Source organism: Oncorhynchus keta, chromosome 26 (assembly GCF_023373465.1).
Source record: "Oncorhynchus keta strain PuntledgeMale-10-30-2019 chromosome 26, Oket_V2, whole genome shotgun sequence".
Lineage (NCBI taxonomy): Eukaryota > Metazoa > Chordata > Actinopteri > Salmoniformes > Salmonidae > Oncorhynchus > Oncorhynchus keta.
Genome location: NC_068446.1, coordinates 38,895,878 through 38,919,384, shown reverse-complemented (window position 1 = coordinate 38,919,384; position 23,507 = coordinate 38,895,878). Strand labels below are relative to the sequence as shown.

Below are 23,507 nucleotides of genomic sequence, written 5' to 3'. Positions count from 1 at the left end.
CTAAACCTTTACTATGAATTTCAGGATACGAACGTTTGACTTAACCCCCCAACCATTATCATGTTGGAATCTTCCCATGTCAAAGTTGACGTGCTTTACTGTCATGTCTTTGTTGCTTCAATGCTAGCAAGTCCAGCGCGAAAGTGATTGAGCACAGTTGTTTTTAAGAAAGAAATAACAAATTCAACAATTTCTGTAATAGGTATGTATGCATTTGATTAATTACATATAATTTGTATTCATTTGATAACGAACCAGCTCATTGCTAGCTAGTAAAGTTAGCAAGTCATTCATCCATGCTAATTAGCGAAATAGCTAGCTAGCTTGCTTGCTAACCAGTGAATAGCTATGCTATCTTGACTATCCATAATGACTTTTAATACGCCAAATCCAGTGGGTTAGCCAACATTGATGTTGATTTTAAGTATACTATAGACGAAGTCGGAGTTAGAATGTGTGTTGGCTGTTTACTTTGTTGACAAAGCAGCGCTGGTTGTCTGCTAACGTAAGCTAGCTAGCTGCCAAAGCGCCTCTAACTACTTGTCTAGGACAAATATCCTTTTTGAGTTCTCGCCCCGATACACTGTTGCTAATTCTACAAAGCCAGGCAGTTTACAAGAATGATGTGCTATATCCAAATCAGAATATTAATGTCTCATCAACATGAATATTGATCTATCTAACAAAGTAAATCCAAGATGGAAGAAAAGCTGTATGGATCAGTGCCTGTCCCCTCGGAATATCTTCAACAGTGGTGAGTTCTTACGCCGTCAAAAACAAGAAGCCCAGGACATTTTGAACGAACTCCCTCCTTCATCCCCTGAATGGCAAAATGTTATGAATCTGAAATAACAGCATGTTTTTGTTTGCTTCTGATGGATTGTGCTATCTGAATCACCTAAATGCTTTGAATTGAGTTTACCACAGAACGACCTGTCTTTACTTGCAAGCCTAGATAATTGTAAGACTGAATTATGAGGACGAATTGTGCAATTGATACTATCAACAGTTATGATAAAAGTGTGGGTGTGGGTGTGTGTGTACACCCACACTGGCCAAACCCAGATGGCGATGGGCCAATTTTGCACATACAGTCTGCATACACACACACACACATATATATATATATATATATATATATATATATATATACATATCACATATAGACTGGCTTTCCAGTTCAGCGTCATCTAGGTGATACCATGCAGGTGCTGTGCTTCCTCAAACTGTTCAACATGCAGGTGGTATAGGCAATAACAGGTTGCTTCTATGCTGTAGAAGCTGTGTCTACTGTAAGCTACCATGTGAATATGGTGGAGGTAGGTCTACCTTTTCTGGACCTTCTGGTACCTTTGAGGAGTCTGGGATTCTGAATGTCCTCGAGGGCATGGTGTATTTGTTTCACAGGACTCACAAATATATTTACAATATTTATACTGGGGCTCTCACTGCAATATATTTTGGCTGTAGAATTAATACTGGGGGTTCTTTTCTTTTGTCTTCCTTGTACAGGATTCAGTCAGCTCAACAGCTTCAGGCTCTGCAGGGCCAGTATCCGGGCATCAACCATCACCACAGTCCTCACCCTCACTACACAGAGGAAACAAGAGAGGAGAGAGTAATGACACATGCACATATGGCTGTCAATGATGAGCTCATGGCTCAGCAAGAACCTGCCAACTTAGCGAAAGGTACCCTGCTTCTTCATTCCCACAGAGCTGTATTCAATAACAATAAGGACATGATCCTCAATGTATTGCTTGCCCAATGGATTTGAAGTTGATTTATTTGTGAGAGAAGTGTTCTTTTGATGCATTTCCCCACAGATTAAAAACAAATGTAAAACAAGTGTAACTCTTGTTTTTGTCGCACTGCTTAGCTTTATCTTGGCCAGGTTGCAGTTGTAAATAAGAACTTGTTCTCAACTGGCCTACCTGGTTAAATAAAGTTGAAAAAAAAATACTTCATCAACAAATTGTTTGGAAGGTTAACAGCAAGGTGATTGGGAGTTCTCTCTACCTCTTGCAGCTCCAGCGAAAAAGCGAGGGAGAACAGCACAACCAAAGGAACCCAAGCCACCCAAAATTCCCAAGCCCCCCAAGGCCAAACCGGGCCCCAAGCCCAAGAAAGGCAAGGAGGGTCAAGAGGCTGACGGCACGCAGGAGAAGATGGACGAGACCGTCCAGAAGGTCAGGAAGAAACGAGACCGATTCAAGGGCATGACGGAAGATGAGGTCATGAGCAGAACTCTGACTGACATTCTTGACTACAACTTGGACTATGTCATTGTGAGTTCTACCTGTTTGTCACTTTATGCCAGACATTATTATTATTATTATTATTAATGATATGAGACTGAAAATCGAGCTACTCATTTGTTTCCAGCTGCAAAATGTTTTCTGTTGCAAGCCCTAAGGCAGTGTTTCCCAACACTGGTCCTCCAGTACCCCCAACAGTACACTGTTTTATTGTAACCCCGGACAAGCACACCTGATTCAACTTGTCAACTAATCATCATGCCCTCAATGAGTTGAATGAGGTGTGTTTGGATACAATTAAACTGTGCACTGTTGTAGGTACTGTAGAACCAGTGTTGAGAAACACTGCAATAATGAACACAACCCAGTTGCATGATGTGAATCTCTCTGTTCTAGATTGGAATCAACCCAGGTCTGGTGGCAGCCTATGTTGGACGATGGTTCCCTGGCCCTGGAAACCATTTCTGTAAGTTGCTTTAGTAGATATTTAGTCTTGATTTGGTGTGTGAACAGCTGTCAGGAACTCTTATTTTGAAAATATTTTCTATTTTTAGTCTGCGCTTTCATTATCTCGACACCGTTTATGAATCAACTGAAATCGCAAAACTTTAAATTCAAGGCATCGTAACTGCAATGTTTTCCTATGCTTAGGGAGCAGAGCATTACAAAGTTGACCTCAATTTCAGAAGAATAATGGTACGACAAATTTAATGAGAACATGTCCTCATCAGGGAAGTGCCTGTTCTTGTCTGGATTCACTGATGAGCAGCTCAACCACATGAGTGACACCAGCCTGCCAGCGAAATATAAGATCGGTTTCACCAACATGGTGGCAAGGACAACGCCTGGAAGCAAAGACCTTTCAACGTAAGCTTAGGAAGAAAATAATCAAATCCTTAAGTCAGTCAGCAATGTGCTGAGAGATGACGAGTGAGACAATAGAGTATATGTCAAACAGTGGCCACACGGCAACATATAAATGGAATACAGTGTTTGACATCTTATGTTAATTCACAGCAAAGAGCTACGTGAGGGTGCCTTAATTCTTGTGGAAAAGCTGAAGACGTACAAGCCTCTCATAGCTGTTTTCAATGGAAAATGTAAGTAGCCACAAAAACCCTGCTAGAGAGGAGAAAATGCCAGTTGCAAGACCTTTCCATTGAAATTCCATATTAAGCGTTGAAATTGTTTCTTTTCAGGTATCTATGAAATGTTCTGCAGAGAGATGTTTGGAAAAAAGCCCAAGAAACTTGACTTTGGTCTGCAGCCACACAAGATACCTGACTGTGAAGTGGTAAGGGCTCTGCTTCCTGATAGTCTGATGTGGTGCTCTGTTACCTGGTAGTCTGATGTGGTGCTCTGTTACCTGGTAGTCTGATGTATAAGACTTCCTGTTCGTGGTTTATTGGGGGTGTGGCTTTCAGTTAGTTAATTTTGGCCACCCATCCCATGAAAGTGAATGTCATTTCAGTGCGCTGCTTGCTATGAATTCTATATGATGGTGCATGTTTAGGTTAAGACACTGACAAGTAGAGCGTAATATCTTTATTTTTCTTTGGCGCAATCTGATTGGGTGGGCCTGACTCCCCAGTGGGTTGGCCCAGGCTTGTGCGGGTGATTATTAACCCCCAAGAGTTGATTGACGCACCGGTGCGTCATAGTAACATTAAACAATGGCCATCTAAATCAGTTAGTTTAAGGTAGAAATCTTTTCTCTTTTTTTTGCATTGGATGCGTCTCCATCCACCACATCTGCCGATGTGGAACTTCTGCATCCGCGGTAAAAGGTGGCAGAGCTAGAGCGGTATTTGTCAGACCATGAGACGTCCCGAAAATCACTTCTCACCAAAACGTATGTAGCATATTACTACCACTGTGTGTCACGGGACTCGTCTGAAGTCGGTACAGTCGATGTGCCAACTTTTTGTTTGTAGGGTCCAAACCACTTGGGTTACAAACTAATGTGACCCCACTGTTGAAAGGGGAGATTCTCACGAACACGATGGTGTTCTCCGTTTCTCTATGACCCCCATGGGACTCGTCTGAAGGTAACCTGGTACCAGCTTTTTTATTTTTATGAATGGAAGTATCAATCAAATCAATTACATTTATTTATAAAGCCCTTTTACACCAGCAGATGACAGTGCTTATAAAGAAACCCAGCCTAAAAACCCAAACAGCAAGCAATGCAGGTGTAGAAGCACGGTGGCTAGGAAAAACTCCCTAGAAAGGCAGGAACCTAGGAAGAAACCTAGAGAGGAACCAGGCTCTGAGGGTGGACAACCGGGTAGAGAGGAACCAGGCTCTGAGGGTGGACAGTCCTCCTCTGGCTGTACCTAGAGAGGAACCAGGCTCTGAGGGTGGACAGTCCTCCTCTGGCTGTACCGGGTAGAGAGGAACCAGGCTCTGAGGGTGGACAGTCCTCCTCTGGCTGTACCGGGTAGAGAGGAACCAGGCTCTGAGGGGTGGACAGTCCTCCTCTGGCTGTACCGGGTGGAGATTGAAGGTACCCAAAAAAGGGGTTAAATATGTATAAGAACTAAAATATTTCCTGAGCTTTCTTATCTCTTAGATCTAGGACAAACATATCAAAACCTTATTCCTTATGATACATTTTTAACTTTGTTTGCAGCTTTGTCTTTGTTTGCTGCCATATAAATGTGTTATTCAATTAGTTTCTCTGGGATATAGTAGTTCAAGCAACAACAAAAAAATATATACATACATACAGTGGGGCAAAAAAGTATTTAGTCAGCCACCAATTGTGCAAGTTCTCCCACTTAAAAAAAAAGAAAGGCCTGTAATTGTCGTCATAGGTACACATCAACTATGACAGACAAAATGAGAGAAAAAATCCAGAAAATCACATTGTAGGATTTTTAATGAATTGATTAATGAATTGATTTGCAAATTATGGTGGAAAATAAGTATTTGGTCACCTACAAACAAGCAAGATTTCTGGCTCTCACAGACCTGTAACTTCTTCTTTAAGAGGCTCGCTCCTCTGTCCTCCACTCGTTACCTCTATTAATGGCACCTGTTTGAACTTGTTATCAGTATAAAAGACACCTGTCCACAACCTCAAACAGTCACACTCCAAACTCCACTATGGCCAAGACCAAAGAGCTGTCAAAGGACACCAGAAACATAATTGTAGACCTGCACCAGGCTGGGAAGACTGAATCTGCAATAGGTAAGCAGCTTGGTTTGAAGAAATCAACTGTGGGAGCAAATATTAGGATATGGAAGACATACAAGACCACTGATAATCTCCCTCGATATGGGGCTCCACGCAAGATCTCACCCCGTGGGGTCAAAATGATCACAAGTACGGTGAGCAAAGAACCACACGGGGGGACCTAGTGAATGACCTGCAGAGAGCTGGGACCAAAGCCTACCATCAGTAACACACTACGCCGCCAGGGACTCAAATCCTGCAGTGCCAGATGTGTCCCCCTGCTTAAGCCAGTACATGTCCAGGCCTGTCTGAAGTTTGCTGGAGAGCATTTGGATGATCCAGAAGAAGATTGGGAGAATGTCATATGGTCAGATTAAACCAAAATATTACTTTTTGGGTAAAAACTCAACTTGTTGTGTTTGGAGGACAAAGAATGCTGAGTTGCATCCAAAGAACACCATACCTACTGTGAAGCATGGGGGTGGAAACATCATGCTTTGGGGCTGTTTTTCTGCAAAGGGACCAGGACGACTGATCCGTCTAAAGGAAAGAATGAATGGGGCCATGTATCGTGAGATTTTGAGTGAAAACCTCCCATCAGCAAGGGCATTGAAGATGAAACATGGCTGGGTCTTTCAGCATGACAATGATCCCAAACACACCACCCGGGCAACGAAGGAGTGGTTTCATAAGAAGCATTTCAAGGTCCTGGAGTGCCTAGCCAGTCTCCAGATCTCAACCCCATAGAAAATCTTTGGAGGGAGTTGAAAGTCCGTGTTGCCCAGCAACAGCCCCAAAACATCACTGCTCTAGAGGAGATCTGCATGGAGGAATGGGCCAAAAACGTTTGACCTCTGTCATTGCCAACAAAGGGTATATAAACTTTTATTGACCAAATAGTTATTTTCCACTATAATTTGCAAATAAATAAATGTAAAATCCTACAATGTAATTGCCTAGATTTTTTTTCTCATTTTGTCTGTCAAAGTTGAAGTGTACCTATAATGATAATTACAGGCCTCATCTTTAAGTGGGAGAACTTGAACAATTGGTGGCTGACAAAATACTTTTTTGCCCCACTGTGTATCTATATATACAGTGCTTTACGAAAGTATTCGGCCCCCTTGAACTTTGCGACCTTTTGCCACATTTCAGGCTTCAAACATAAATATATAAAACTGTATTTTTTTGTGAAGAATCAACAGCAAGTGGGACACAATCATGAAGTGGAACGACATTTATTGGATATTTCAAACCTTTTTAACAAATCAAAAACTGAAAAATTGGGCGTGCAAAGTTATTCAGCCCTCTTAAGTTAATACTTTGTAGCGCCACCTTTTGCTGCGATTACAGCTGTAAGTCGCTTGGGGTATGTCTTTCAGTTTTGCACATCGAGAGACTGAATTTTTTCCCCATTCCTCCTTGCAAAACAGCTCGAGCTCAGTGAGGTTGGATGGAGAGCATTTGTGAACAACAGTTTTCAGTTCTTTCCACAGATTCTCGATTGGATTCAGGTCTGGACTTTGACTTGGCCATTCCATTGTAGATTTTGCTTTATGTTTTGGATCATTGTCTTGTTGGAAGACAAATCTCCGTCCCAGTCTCAGGTCTTTTGCAGACTCCATCAGGTTTTCTTCCAGAATGGTCCTGTATTTGGCTCCATCCATCTTCCCATCAATTTTAACCATCTTCCCTGTCCCTGCTGAAGAAAAGCAGGCCCAAACCATGATGCTGCCACCACCATGTTTGACAGTGGGGATGATGTGTTCAGGGTGATGAGCTGTGTTGCTTTTACGCCAAACATAACGTTTTGCATTGTTGCCAAAAAGTTCAATTTTGGTTTCATCTGACCAGAGCACCTTCTTCCACATGTTTGGTGTGTCTCCCAGGTGGCTTGTGGCAAACTTTAAACAACACCTTTTATGGATATCTTTAAGAAATGGCTTTCTTCTTGCCACTCTTCCATAAAGGCCAGATTTGTGCAATATACGACTGATTGTTGTCCTATGGACAGAGTCTTCCACCTCAGCTGTAGATCTCTGCAGTTCATCCAGAGTGATCATGGGCCTCTTGGCTGCATCTCTGATCTGGTCTTGGTAGATTTGCAGTGGTCTGATACTCCTTCCATTTCAATATTATCGCTTGCACAGTGCTCCTTGGGATGTTTAAAGCTTGGGAAATCTTTTTGTATCCAAATCCGGCTTTAAACTTCTTCACAACAGTATCTCGGACCTGCCTGGTGTGTTCCTTGTTCTTCATGATGCTCTCTGCGCTTTTAACGGACCTCTGAGACTATCACAGTGCAGGTGCATTTATACGGAGACTTGATTACACACAGGTGGATTGTATTTATCATCATTAGTCATTTAGGTCAACATTGGATCATTCAGAGATCCTCACTGAACTTCTGGAGAAAGTTTGCTGCACTGAAAGTAAAAAGGGGCTGAATAATTTTGCACGCCCAATTTTTCAGTTTTGATTTGTTAAAAAGTTTGAAATATCCAATAAATGTCGTTCCACTTCATGATTGTGTCCCACTTGCTGTTGATTCTTCACAAAAAAATACAGTTTTATATCTTTATGTTTGAAGCCTGAAATGTGGCAAAAGGTCGCAAAGTTCAAGGGGGCCGAACACTTTCGCAAGGCACTATATATATATATATATATATATATCTTTAAATATATTTTGTTCATTAAAGGGGTCCTAAAATGTAAAATCAAATTGCTAAATGATCCATAGTATGACCATCTTAAAACAATTCCACATGTCGGCTTAGACTTTTTAAAGAATGAACTATGATCATTGGGCATACAGAGGAAGTACAGTACCATTCCCCTTTTGAAATGACACCGTATAACCCTGCCCTCTCCCCGACAGGCGTTGTATTTGATGCCGTCGTCCAGTGCCCGCTGTGCCCAGTTCCCCGTGCCCAGGACAAAGTGCACTTCTACATCAAGCTGAGGGAATTAAGGGACCAGCTCAGGGCGTGGCCAGAACAGACGACATTCAGGAGTTGGAGTACACCTTTGACCTGGGACTGGCCAAGGGTAAGAGAACGTACTGCAGAGTGCTCTGAGTATTCAATTACATTTACATGAAAGCACATCAAATGTCAATTATTATTAAAAGGTGAATTTTAAAATGAAAAGCCATCACAGTTCTGCCCAGTCTCATGACCTTGTTCATCTGAGTGAGCTGTATGAGAACAGTCTTGTTCATCTGAGTGAGCTGTATGAGAACAGTCTTGTTCATCTGAGTGAGCTGTATGAGAACAGTCTTGTTCATCTGAGTGAGCTGTATGAGAACAGTCTTGTTCATCTGAGTGAGCTGTATGAGAACAGTCTTGTTCATCTGAGTGAGCTGTATGAGAACAGTCTTGTTCATCTGAGTGAGCTGTATGAGAACAGTCTTGTTCATCTGAGTGAGCTGTATGAGAACAGTCTTGTTCATCTGAGTGAGCTGTATGAGAACAGTCTTGTTCATCTGAGTGAGCTGTATGAGAACAGTCTTGTTCATCTGAGTGAGCTGTATGAGAACAGTCTTGTTCATCTGAGTGAGCTGTATGAGAACAGTCTTGTTCATCTGAGTGAGCTGTATGAGAACAGTCTTGTTCATCTGAGTGAGCTGTATGAGAACAGTCTTGTTCATCTGAGTGAGCTGTATGAGAACAGTCTCATGACCTTGTTCATCTGAGTGAGCTGTATGAGAACAGTCTCATGACCTTGTTCATCTGAGTGAGCTGTATGAGAACAGTCTTGTTCATCTGAGTGAGCTGTATGAGAACAGTCTTGTTCATCTGAGTGAGCTGTATGAGAACAGTCTTGTTCATCTGAGTGAGCTGTATGAGAACAGTCTTGTTCATCTGAGTGAGCTGTATGAGAACAGTCTTGTTCATCTGAGTGAGCTGTATGAGAACAGTCTTGTTCATCTGAGTGAGCTGTATGAGAACAGTCTTGTTCATCTGAGTGAGCTGTATGAGAACAGTCTTGTTCATCTGAGTGAGCTGTATGAGAACAGTCTTGTTCATCTGAGTGAGCTGTGAGAACAGTCTTGTTCATCTGAGTGAGCTGTATGAGAACAGTCTTGTTCATCTGAGTGAGCTGTATGAGAACAGTCTTGTTCATCTGAGTGAGCTGTATGAGAACAGTCTTGTTCATCTGAGTGAGCTGTATGAGAATAGTCTTGTTCATCTGAGTGAGCTGTATGAGAATAGTCTTGTTCATCTGAGTGAGCTGTATGAGAACAGTCTTGTTCATCTGAGTGAGCTGTATGAGAACAGTCTTGTTCATCTGAATGAGCTGTATGAGAACAGTCTTGTTCATCTGAATGAGCTGTATGAGAACAGTCTTGTTCATCTGAGTGAGCTGTATGAGAACAGTCTTGTTCATCTGAGTGAGCTGTATGAGAACAGTCTTGTTCATGTGAGTGAGCTGTATGAGAACAGTCTTGTTCATCTGAGTGAGCTGTATGAGAACAGTCTTGTTCATGGTAACAGTTTGTTTGTTCCATAGAAATACGTTTATTTAATTTTGTGTTTTCTCCCCCCTACAGAGGACGCCAAGAGGATGGCGATTAAAGAGGAGGCGTACGACCCGGGCTATGAGGCGGCCTTTGGCGGCGCATATGGCGAGGGTGGGCCGGGGCCTGAAGAGGGCCAGAGCAATGGCAACGGGCACTGTAACTTCTCGTCGGCGGAAAACACAGGTCAGTACAGAGATGCCTTGATGGACCTTAGAACTGGGATAAGCAGTAACTAGTTATATGGTATAGGCTCCCCACAGCAGGGTTGTCGATACACACACCTGCTGAGTACGGCTGGGTGGAGGACCGGAGGGGGGGGCGGGGCAGCGCCCCTCTTTTAACTCATATCTTTTCATGTTTTAACACCTGTAACTGTCATTATCTGCAATCTAGAGCAAAAAAAAAAAGACCTGAGATGATAACATAAAGTAATGATTCTGTTCCATTCTTTGGGGAGAACCCTGCCACAGGACACGCATTAAAAATGGCAGTTAACACAAATGACAAAAGTATTTAAGCATCCTCACCTTGAAATGAGTAGATTCCAGGAGGTATTGTGATCCACACACTGGATGTGTATGTACCCTGAATACCTCCTCCCTGGACACTGTTACCCGTCTCTGTTGGAGAGCTGGAAGTAATGTGGCTGATATTCTAGCCAGCCCTTCAGAAGGCAACCATGAAGTGCCATATTGTGTATTCCTGTCCAAGATGTTCAGATGTTTAGGAGTGTCTCGGGGTTGATGTGGAATGCAGGGATAGTATACTATAGAAACACAGTCACATTGCTGTTGGCCTAAATAAACAAGACTGAATGATGTTTTGAATCCAACTAGCCAGCCTATAGAATATTTTGAATCTCACTGTCGAGCTAACTGGGACATAACCTGATATTAATGAGTCATTAATATTAAAGACTAGGGTTTTTCCTACCATTATACACTTTCTGTACCATACCGGGATATATGGTATTACTTTAAAGGGACGCTATTTGTGATGTTTTTTTTTACGCACAAAACAATTTAGGCATCATGGATCTTGATCCAGGAAGGGGTTGAATATCTCTGTTCTAACCAAGAAGCTTGATCTTACCACCTAGACACTTAGCTAGCAAGTTAGCAAAACAAAATGCATAGCTGGAGCCCTGAGATGGATATCATTTGTTTGACACATCTTAGATAGTTAACTTGTAGTTACAAGCAGTGGCGTAGCACGCACCCCCGTGAGGTTGGGGGGGGGTGAAAATCATACCTTCAGTAATACCCTGGTATACTGTATATCGTCCAAGCCTATTAAAGAGTACGAGGATTGCTGTGGTCTGTAATGTACCTAGGAGACACATGCCAGAGACTACAGATGAAAAATGAGCTATCCCGCTAAATCTGGTGCAATGACATGTCATACATGGTCCATGACAAGTAAACAATAAACACCAGGGACAACCGTAGTCAGCCAGTCCAATAAACACCAGGGACAAACGTAGTCAGCCAGTCCAATAAACACCAGGGACAACCGTAGTCAGCCAGCCCAATAAACACCAGGGACAAACGTAGTCAGCCAGTCCAATAAACACCAGGGACAAACGTAGTCAGCCAGTCCAATAAACACCAGGGACAACCGTAGTCAGCCAGCCCAATAAACACCAGGGACAAACGTAGTCAGCCAGTCCAATAAACACCAGGGACAACCGTAGTCAGCCAGCCCAATAAACACCAGGTTCAACCGTAGTCAGCCAGTCCAATAAACACCAGGGACAACCGTAGTCAGCCAGCCCAATAAACACCAGGGACAAACGTAGTCAGCCAGTCCAATAAACACCAGGGACAACCGTAGTCAGCCAGCCCAATAAACACCAGGGACAAACGTAGTCAGCCAGTCCAATAAACACCAGGGACAAACGTAGTCAGCCAGTCCAATAAACACCAGGGACAAACGTAGTCAGCCAGCCCAATAAACACCAGGGACAAACGTAGTCAGCCAGTCCAATAAACACCAGGGACAACCGTAGTCAGCCAGTCCAATAAACACCAGGGACAAACGTAGTCAGCCAGCCCAATAAACACCAGGTTCAACCGTAGTCAGCCAGTCCAATAAACACCAGGGACAAACGTAGTCAGCCAGCCCAATAAACACCAGGGACAAACGTAGTCAGCCAGTCCAATAAACACCAGGGACAAACGTAGTCAGCCAGCCCAATAAACACCAGGGACAAACGTAGTCAGCCAGTCCAATAAACACCAGGGACAACCGTAGTCAGCCAGCAACACCAGGGACAAACGTAGTCAGCCAGCCCAATAAACACCAGGTTCAACCGTAGTCAGCCAGTCCAATAAACACCAGGGACAAACGTAGTCAGCCAGTCCAATAAACACCAGGGACAAACGTAGTCAGCCAGTCCAATAAACACCAGGGACAACCGTAGTCAGCCAGTCCAATAAACACCAGGGACAAACGTATTTCAGCCAGCCCAATAAACACCAGGTTCAACCGTAGTCAGCCAGTCCAATAAACACCAGGGACAAACGTAGTCAGCCAGTCCAATAAACACCAGGGACAACCGTAGTCAGCCAGCCCAATAAACACCAGGATCCAGGGACAACCGTAGTCAGCCAGCCCAATAAACACCAGGATCCAGGGACAACCGTAGTCAGCCAGTCCAATAAACACCAGGGACAAACGTAGTCAGCCAGTCCAATAAACACCAGGGACAACCGTAGTCAGCCAGTCCAATAAACACCAGGGACAACCGTAGTCAGCCAGCCCAATAAACACCAGGATCCAGGGACAACCGTAGTCAGCCAGCCCAATAAACACCAGGGACAAACATAGTCAGCCAGTCCAATAAACACCAGGGACAACCGTAGTCAGCCAGTCCAATAAACACCAGGATCCAGGGACAACCGTAGTCAGCCAGCCCAATAAACACCAGGATCCAGGGACAACCGTAGTCAGCCAGCCCAATAAACACCAGGGACAAACGTAGTCAGCCAGCCCAATAAACACCAGGGACAAACGTAGTCAGCCAGTCCAATAAACACCAGGGACAACCGTAGTCAGCCAGTCCAATAAACACCAGGGACAACCGTAGTCAGCCAGCCCAATAAACACCAGGGTCCAGGGACAACCGTAGTCAGCCAGCCCAATAAACACCAGGGACAAACGTAGTCAGCCAGTCCAATAAACACCAGGGACAACCGTAGTCAGCCAGTCCAATAAACACCAGGGACAACCGTAGTCAGCCAGCCCAATAAACACCAGGGTCCAGGGACAACCGTAGTCAGCCAGCCCAATAAACACCAGGGACAAACGTAGTCAGCCAGTCCAATAAACACCAGGGACAACCGTAGTCAGCCAGCCCAATAAACACCAGGGACAAACGTAGTCAGCCAGCCCAATAAACACCAGGATCCAGGGACAACCGTAGTCAGCCAGCCCAATAAACACCAGGGTCCAGGGACAACAGTAGTCAGCCAGCCCAATAAACACCAGGATCCAGGGACAACCGTAGTCAGCCAGCCCAATAAACACCAGGGTCCAGGGACAACCGTAGTCAGCCAGCCCAATAAACACCAGGGTCCAGGGACAACCGTAGTCAGCCAGCCCAATAAACACCAGGGTCCAGGGACAACCGTAGTCAGCCAGTCCAATAAACACCAGGGACAAACGTAGTCAGCCAGCCCAATAAACACCAGGGTCCAGGGACAACCGTAGTCAGCCAGCCCAATAAACACCAGGATCCAGGGTCAACCGTAGTCAGCCAGCCCAATAAACACTAGGGACAACCGTAGTCAGCCAGCCCAATAAACACCAGGGACAACCGTAGTCAGCCAGCCCAATAAACACCAGGGACAACCGTAGTCAGCTAGCCCAATAAACACCAGGGACAACCGTAGTCAGCCAGCCCAATAAACACCAGGGACAACCGTAGTCAGCCAGCCCAATAAACACCAGGGACAACCGTAGTCAGCCAGCCCAAGCAGGGCATATATGCTCAATTGTGACAACAAATGATGTATACAAAACAAGTAGAAGGCCAAAATGAAAGATTCAAACAATGTCCTCCTCACTCTGCAATGACCTGCTAATCACCCGCACCTGTGAACAATCACAAACTTATGTTGCTGTCACTCGCAGCACCTAGTCCGGATGCTGCTGCCCCCTATGTGTGATTTGTAGTGGACGGGTTTATCTTTGGCCTAGGTAACATGGTCCAGTCACCTCAGATGTTATTTTATTCTAGTTTCAGACGCTGTCGAGAAGGCAGACACTTCTCAACTTCCTGCCGCCACCGCCGCTGCCACAGAGGGACAACTCCCGGACGGACAGTGGATGATGCAGTCTTTTGCTGATCAGATTCCAGACATTGGGGGCTCTAAAGAGCCCCAGGCATGGGCGGGCAATGTATAAGGAAGGGGATAGGGCTACTAACTAGCCCTATCTGGACGTACAGAGACCTCAACCCACACATCCTTAATCCCTTCCTTCAACAAGACACTGCACCTCAGTTTGAAGACTCAAATTGTAGCCTTTTCATTTTTTTGTCAAGTTGTATTAGCCATTTTATGGATTTACACATTTAACTACTTGATAGATGGAATTTTGAAAATTGAGGATTTTTTAAATTCAAATATTTTATCCTGTTTTGTCATCATGTGTGTTTTGATTGGTGGTCTTTTAATGTGAAATCAGGGACTTGACAATGATTCTTGATTGTCTTTGGAGATTGTCACCTATTTAAATCTTTTGCTTATTTTGTTGTCATACTGTACTTGGCCACAGGATGGCACAGTAGGTGTAAGCAAAGCGGGACACTTCTGATATTACAAATGGCCCTAAATCAGACTTTTACACATGAACAGTCAGTCCCAAATGAACCTGTGGCAAAACACACACACTGTATGCAACTGGAAGTCATGCATAGTGAAGTGTAGGATTAGAGAACAGGTACTGAGTGATATGTGAACAAACTAAACATGGTCCAAAAGTGATTCCACAGAGAGCTGTTTTATAGTGGATTTACATTACTGAAGGTGGGTGCTGTTCTCTTGTTGCTTTATGATCCGTTTAGTATGTTTCTGAACATTTTTGTTCATTAAAGCTTAAAATCCTTAAAACGTTACATACATACATACAGTGGTTTAGTCAGCCACCAATTGTGCAAGTTCTCCCACTTAAAAAGATGAGAGAGGCCTGTAATTTTCATCATAGGTACACTTCAACTATGACAGACAAAATGAGAAAAAAAAATCCAGAAAATCACATTGTAGGATTTTTTAATTTATTTATTTACATATTATGGTGGAAAATAAGTATTTGGTCAATAGCAAAAGTTTATCTCAATACTTTGTTATATACCCTTTGTTGGCAATGACAGAAGTCAAACGTTTTCTGTAAGTCTTCACAAGGTTTTCACACACTGTTGCTGGTATTTTGGCCCATTCCTCCATGCAGATCTCCTCTAGAGCAGTGATGTTTTGGGGCTGTTGCTGGGCAACACGGACTTTTAACTCCAAAGATTTTCTATGGGGTTGAGATCTGGAGACTGGCTAGGCCACTCCTGGACTTTGAAATGCTTCTTACAAAGCTACTCCTTCGTTGCCCGGGCGGTGTGTTTGGGATCATTGTCATGCTGAAAGACCCAGCCACATTTAATCTTCAATGCCCTTGCTGATGGAAGGAGGTTTTCACTCAAAATCTCACGATACATGGCCCCATTCATTCTTTCCTTTACACGGATCAGTCGTCCTGGTCCCTTTGCAGAAAAACAGCCCCAAAGCATGATGTTTCCACCCCCATGCTTCACAGTAGGTATAGTGTTCTTTGGATGCAACTCAGCATTCTTTGTCCTCCAAACACGACGAGTTGAGTTTTTACCAAAAAGTTATATTTTTGTTTCATCTGACCATATAACATTCTCCCAATCTTCTTCTGGATCATCCAAATGCTCTATAGCAAACTTCAGATGGGCCTGGACATGTACTGGCTTAAGCAGGGGGACATTTCTGCCACTGCAGGATTTGAGTCCCTGGCGGCGTAGTGTGTTACTGGTGGTAGGCTTTGTTACTTTGGTTCCAGCTCTCTGCAGGTAATTCACTAGGTCCCCCTGTGTGGTTCTGGGATTTTTGCTCACCATTCTTGTTATCATTTTGACCCCACGGGGTGAGATCTTGCATGAAGCACCAGATCAAGGGAGATTATCAGTGGTCTTGTATGTCTTCCATTTCCTAATAATTGCTCCCACAGTTGATTTCTTCAAACCGAGCTGCTTACCTATTGCAGATTCAGTCTTCCCAGCCTGGTGCAGGTCTACAATTTTGTTTCTGGTGTCCTTTGACAGCTCTTTGGTCTTGGCCATAGTGGAGTTTGGAGTGTGACTGTTTGAGGTTGTGGACAGGTGTCTTTTATACTGATAACAAGTTCGAACAGGTGCCATTAATAGAGGTAACGAGTGGAGGACAGAGGAGCCTCTTAAAGAAGAAGTTGCAGGTCTGTGAGAGCCAGAAATCTTGCTTGTTTGTAGGTGACCAAATACTTATTTTCCACCATAATTTGCAAATAAATTAATTAAAAATCCTACAATGTGATTTTCTGCATTTCTTCTCATTTTGTCTGTCATAGTTGAAGTGTACCTATGATGCAAATTACAGGCCTCTCTTGTCTTTTTAAGTGGGAGAACTTGCACAATTGGTGGCTGACTAAATACTTTTTTGCCCCACGGTATATCCATTCATTCTTGAAGTATATATATATTTTTTATAAATGCCTCAGGGGCTTAGTTCAACTGTCGTACCCCACCAGAACCTCAAATATAGGCTTGTTTTACTCCAATGTTTTTAAACAAACACTGTATAGACTCAACATGGTTCAAACTATAATTGTGATACCATGGATGGTCAGTCCTTGCATCCATAGTTCAGTCTGAATTTGAGTGGATTCATTTCTTTATGCCCATCCCTCAGATTTTTTAAAACCAAAACAGAGGCGAGTTGATTACATTGTTTTAAATGAAGGACTTTTAGATGTCAATGTTCCTCGTGGAGTTTTTCTATTTTACTTGAAGTTATTTTGTTTAACTTTCCAGCCTGAAAAGATTTGGTCGTCTTGGTTTGGCCGGGTTCTGACGGTTTGACTGATCTTCATGCATGTCAAGACATTTTCATCCGTCTGCATGCTCAATGAGTCAACCCTAGATCGTATTTAGTTAGGAAAATGTTTTAAATGTGTTTGCAACTGATTCATCTTTTTTGGTTTCTTATTAGAAAAAACGGATTGTCTTCTGTTTGGTGCCTATGAGAACACCACCCTGTTCTTTCTTTAAACTGTTTCATATTGTACATTACAATACTCTTTGCACAAGTTTTAACTTCTGAGATACTGCACATGATCCCTCTGGGTAAATGTATGGATGCACGCTGTGAGAATAACTGGGTAATATGACTTTTTTTTATTTTGAAATGCGTAGCTGTTCCAGTATGTCAGAAATAATAATACTTTAGCATTACAGTTCTACATCAGTAGTCGAAGTTTGTAGGCGTGAAGCTACTACAGCATCACAAAGGTTTATACCGTGAGATGGATTAGGGTTTAAATAGTTGTGGCAGCTACAAGCTACCTCACCTTTTAATTTCCTCACCCGTTAATTTCCTCACCCTTTAATTTCCTCACCCTTTAATTTCCTCACCTTTTAATTTCCTCACCCTTTAATTTTCTCATCTTTAATTTTCTCATCTTTAATTTTCATTACCCTTTAATTTCCTCACTCTTTAATTTCCTCACCCTTTAATTTCCTCATCTTTAATTTCCTCATCTTTAATTTCCTCATCTTTAATTTCCTCATCTTTAATTTCCTCATCTTTAATTTCCTCATCTTTAATTTCCTCACCCTTTAATTTCCTCACCCTTTAATTTCCTCACCCTTTAATTTCCTCACCCTTTAATTTCCTCACCCTTTAATTTCCTCATCTTTTAATTTCCTCACCTTTTAATTTCCTCACCCTTTAATTTCCTCACCTTTTAAATGTTTCTTTATTTCCTTTTATTCTGGACTGGTTTAATTTTTGTGACCAAATGTGGATAAAAAAAAAGAAAAGGGATTTTCCCAATTTGTGTGAATGGAATTGGTCATACATGCAGTTACTGTACGTAAATCCTCTTTGTTAAAAAGACGAAGGCTGGGATTCAATCAGAAACCAGGATTTTAGCTTTAAAGGACGTTTCCATTTGAGACATCTGCAGCATTTACCTTGAATGCGATCTCTGTAAAAGCAGTGACGTTGCTGAATGCTGCAGCATCCCTACAGACCCTGGTTCGATTCCAGGCTGTATCACAACCGGCCATGATTGGGGTGCGCAAAATTGGCCCAGCGTCGTTAGGGTTTGGCCAGGGTAGGCCGTCATTGTGCTTCAACATCTGCGTAGCTTGCTGTTTGGGGTTTTAGGCTGGGTTTCTGTATAGCACTTTGACATCTGCTTATGTAAAAAGGACTTTATAAATACATTTGATTGATTGAGAATAAGAATTTGTTCTCGACTTGCTTAGTTAAATAAAGGTAAAAATACATTTTAAAAAAGCAGCATTTTCTCTTTCCTGGTGACGACACACAAAATTATTTTGCTGGTCAATGTTCGCTACACACCTCAGTCTGAGACTGCTATCGTGGAAGTCGTTTGTGATGACGAGGGGTCTGAGAGGTGTTGTACAAAACAAAGTCATCAGTGATTCTACCAATCAGGGTATTAAAGCCAATGATGAATTTACCACAGACTATCAGTTTAATTGATTAAATGGTTTTGAAAATGGAATGAGGCAAAATCAAGTGGGACCATTCTAGCCAATGAGAGGGCAAATATGCGTGTTAGGCATAAAGTTAGCAGTGTGGTTAAGGTAATGTTTTTAAAAAATGTAATACTTTTTTTTTTATTGTAGAAAAAGGCAGATTTTTTATTATTTTGTTGCTGCGGTAACTCGAAGCCCTTGACATAAAGTGCTTTTTCTCAAAGTTGCCAGGATGTTGGTCCTTCTGTGGCTCAGTTGGTAGAGCAGGGCTCTTGTAACGCCAGGGTAGTGGGTTCGATTCCCGGGACCACCCATACGTAGAATGTATGCACACATGACTGTAAGTCGCTTTGGATAAAAGCGTCAGCTAAATGGCATTTATTATTATTATTATTATTATATTATGTTACGTGTCCTACTTCTGGTAAAAAACCTTATCATTACAAAGCTTATATTCCAGCAAATAAGCCATTACATTTTTTGCTAACCAAATACGACAGCTATTGACCTCCATACAGAAAGTCCTCACTTGGAGGCCAATTATTATTATTATTTTTAAACGCTACAATCTGAAGAAGACAGATTCTGGGTCCAGTTAACCCTTTCACTTCACGTCTTCCTCTCTGGCTTTACCCACGTGGGTTCTGGCTCTGGCCATCGGTTTCTGGACCAATCAGACGGCCCTGAATGCCTTCGGGGGAAAAGTCGGGAATGTACACAGATACAGACTCCTTGCAGAGAAGAAAGGAACATGCTGACCACACCGATCACAATGAGCGTCTGATTAGTCAGACGCTAAAACAGAACTTTGTTCTATTTGTGACGCTTGACGCGCTGCAAGTCCCGCCTCTCCCATCTCATTGGTTTCTAGGAGCATATACCCACGTGGGTGATTGAAAGATGAACTGAGGTCCACACTCCAGTCCAGTTGGTGGTGGTAATGCACCTTAAAGTTGGTTGCCAACCGCCATATGAAGTCCAGAGAAGAAGAAGAAACTCACGAGCGGTCTGGTCAGCCTGTGCCGTCCATGTGCACGGCATAGCGTTTGACCGGTGCAAGGAGTCAGGGCAACATTTTGTCCACAATGTGATCGGATTCAAACAGTAGCGGTGAATATCACTGTTCTAGCGTGATTGAAATGTAAAAGCGATGTTTCTGCGTTCGCAGAGACTGCATCCATTGTACAACTAAATGTTCCGGTTGTCAGGGGAAATGGAATGAGAGCCAGTGATAGGACTTCTACATTTGGACATTAACAAGAAGATTCCTCCTTCACATTTACTGGATTGGTTGAACATTGATGTTTTGTGTTTTTTTCTCTCGTCAAGACCAGGATGTAGGGGATCTAGTTTCAGGAGTTTATTTTTTACGCCCTCTATGGTAAACGCTGCATATGTCTGCTCAATCGAAAATTACCTTTACATTTCAACTAACACTACAACACTGACCTTTACATTTCAACTAACACTACAACACTGACCTTTACATTTCAACCAACACTACAACACTGACCTTTACATTTCAACTAACACTACAACACTGACCTTTACATTTCAACCAACACTACAACACTGACCTTTACATTTCAACCAACACTACAACACTGACCTTTACATTTCAACCAACATTTCAATTTCCAACACTACAACACGGACCTTTACATTTCAACCAACACTACAACACGGACCTTTACATTTCAACCAACACTACAACACGGACCTTTACATTTCAACCAACACTACAACACTGACCATTTTACATTTCAACCAACACTACAACACTGACACTGACCTTTACATTTCAACCAACACTACAACACTGACCTTTACATTTCAACCAACACTACAACACTGACCATTTACATTTCAATTTCCAACACTACAACACTGACCTTTACATTTCTGACCTTTACATTTCCAACACTACAACACTGACCTTTACATTTCAACCAACACTACAACACTGACATTTCAACTAACACTACAACACTGACCTTTACATTTCAACCAACACTACAACACATTTCAACTAACACTACAACACTGACCTTTACATTTCAACATTTCAACCAACACTACAACACTGACCTTTACATTTCAACCAACACTACAACACGGACCTTTACATTTCAACCAACACTACAACACTGACCTTTACATTTCAACCAACACTACAACACTGACCTTTACATTTCAACTAACACTACAACACTGACCTTTACATTTCAACCAACACTACAACACTGACCTTTACATTTCTAAACCAACACATTTCAACAACACTGACCTTTACATTTCAACCTTTAATTTCACTACACAACACTGACCTTTACATTTCAACTAACACTACAACACTGACCTTTACATTTCAACTAACACTACAACTGACCTTTACATTTCAACCAACACTACAACACTGACCTTTACATTTCAACACTACAACACACTTTACATTTCAACACTGACCTTTACATTTCAACCAACACTACAACACGGACCTTTACATTTCAACCAACACTACAACACTGACCTTTACATTTCAACCAACACTACAACACTGACCTTTACATTTCAACCAACACTACAACACTGACCTTTACATTTCAACCAACACTACAACACTGACCTTTACATTTCAACCAACACTACAACACTGACCTTTACATTTCAACCAACACTACAACACTGACCTTTACATTTCAACCAACACTACAACACTGACCTTTACATTTCAACCAACACTACAACACTGACCTTTACATTTCAACCAACACTACAACACTGACCTTTACATTTCAACTAACACTACAACACTGACCTTTACATTTCAACCAACACTACAACACTGACCTTTACATTTCAACCAACACTACAACACTGACCTTTACATTTCAACCAACACTACAACACTGACCTTTACATTTCAACCAACACTACAACACTGACCTTTACATTTCAACCAACACTACAACACGGACCTTTACATTTCAACCAACACTACAACACTGACCTTTACACCAACACTACAACACTGACCTTTACATTTCAACCAACACTACAACACTGACCTTTACATTTCAACTAATTTACAACACTGACCTTTACATTTCAACTAACACTACAACACTGACCTTTACATTTCAACCAACACTACAACACTGACCTTTACATTTCAACCAACACTACAACACGGACCTTTACATTTCAACCAACACTACAACACTGACCTTTACATTTCAACCAACACTACAACACTGACCTTTACATTTCAACTAACACTACAACACTGACCTTTACATTTCAACCAACACTACAACACTGACCTTTACATTTCAACTAACACTACAACACTGACCTTTACATTTCAACCAACACTACAACACTGACCTTTACATTTCAACCAACACTACAACACTGACCTTTACATTTCAACCAACACTACAACACTGACCTTTACATTTCAACCAACACTACAACACTGACCTTTACATTTCAACCAACACTACAACACTGACCTTTACATTTCAACCAACACTACAACACTGACATTTTACAACACATTTCAACCAACACTACAACACTGACCTTTACATTTCAACCAACACTACAACACTGACCTTTACATTTCAACCAACACTACAACACTGACCTTTACATTTCAACCAACACTACAACACTGACCTTTACATTTCAACCAACACTACAACACTGACCTTTACATTTCAACACTACAACACTGAACACAACACTGACCTTTACATTTCAACCAACACTACAACACTGACCTTTACATTTCAACCAACACTACAACACTGACCTTTACATTTCAACCAACACTACAACACTGACCTTTACATTTCAACACCAAACACTACAACACTGACCTTTACATTTCAACCAACACTACAACACTGACCTTTACATTTCAACCAACACTACAACACTGACCTTTACATTTCAACCAACACTACAACACTGACCTTTACATTTCAACCAACACTACAACACTGACCTTTACATTTCAACCAACACTACAACACTGACCTTTACATTTCAACCAACACTACAACACTGACCTTTACATTTCAACCAACACTACAACACTGACCTTTACATTTCAACCAACACTACAACACTGACCTTTACATTTTTACAACACATTTCAACCAACACTACAACACTGACCTTTACATTTCAACCAACACTACAACACTGACCTTTACATTTCAACCAACACTACAACACTGACACTTTACATTTCAACCAACACTACAACACTGACCTTTACATTTTTCAACACAACTTTACATTTCAACCAACACTACAACACTGACCTTTACATTTCAACCAACACTACAACACTGACCTTTACATTTCAACCAACACTACAACACTGACCTTTACATTTCAACCAACACTACAACACTGACCTTTACATTTCAACCAACACTACAACACTGACCTTTACATTTCAACTACAACACACCTTTACATTTACAACACTGACCTTTACATTTCAACCAACACCTTTACATTTCAACCAACACTACAACACTGACCTTTACATTTCAACCAACACTACAACACTGACCTTTACATTTCAACCAACACTACAACACTGACCTTTACATTTCAACCAACACTACAACACTGACCTTTACATTTCAACCAACACTACAACACTGACCTTTACATTTCAACCAACACTACAACACTGACCTTTACATTTCAACCAACACTACAACACTGACCTTTACATTTCAACCAACACCA

The 23,507-nt window shown here is 42.0% G+C and overlaps 1 long non-coding RNA gene and 1 pseudogene across 33 annotated transcripts; one reads left to right on the top strand and one right to left on the bottom strand.

Annotated features, from left to right (window-relative positions):
• Positions 1-50: 50 nt before the first annotated feature.
• On the top strand, positions 51-16,537 carry LOC118374271 (G/T mismatch-specific thymine DNA glycosylase-like; annotated as a pseudogene).
• Positions 16,538-19,718: 3,181 nt separating this feature from the next.
• Positions 19,719-22,874, bottom strand: LOC127912082 (uncharacterized). Of its 33 annotated transcripts, XR_008080571.1 has the most exons (7): positions 21,898-22,266; positions 21,521-21,712; positions 21,062-21,093; positions 20,919-20,982; positions 20,823-20,886; positions 20,391-20,454; positions 19,719-20,343 (listed from the first exon to the last, which is right to left on the bottom strand). It is a non-coding gene; the product is annotated as an uncharacterized LOC127912082 (long non-coding RNA). The 33 variants fall into 33 exon arrangements; XR_008080557.1 differs by having other exon boundaries at positions 20,823-20,982; positions 21,521-21,616; positions 21,834-22,266; XR_008080566.1 differs by having other exon boundaries at positions 20,823-20,982; positions 21,521-21,584; positions 21,834-22,266.
• Positions 22,875-23,507: the final 633 nt, after the last annotated feature.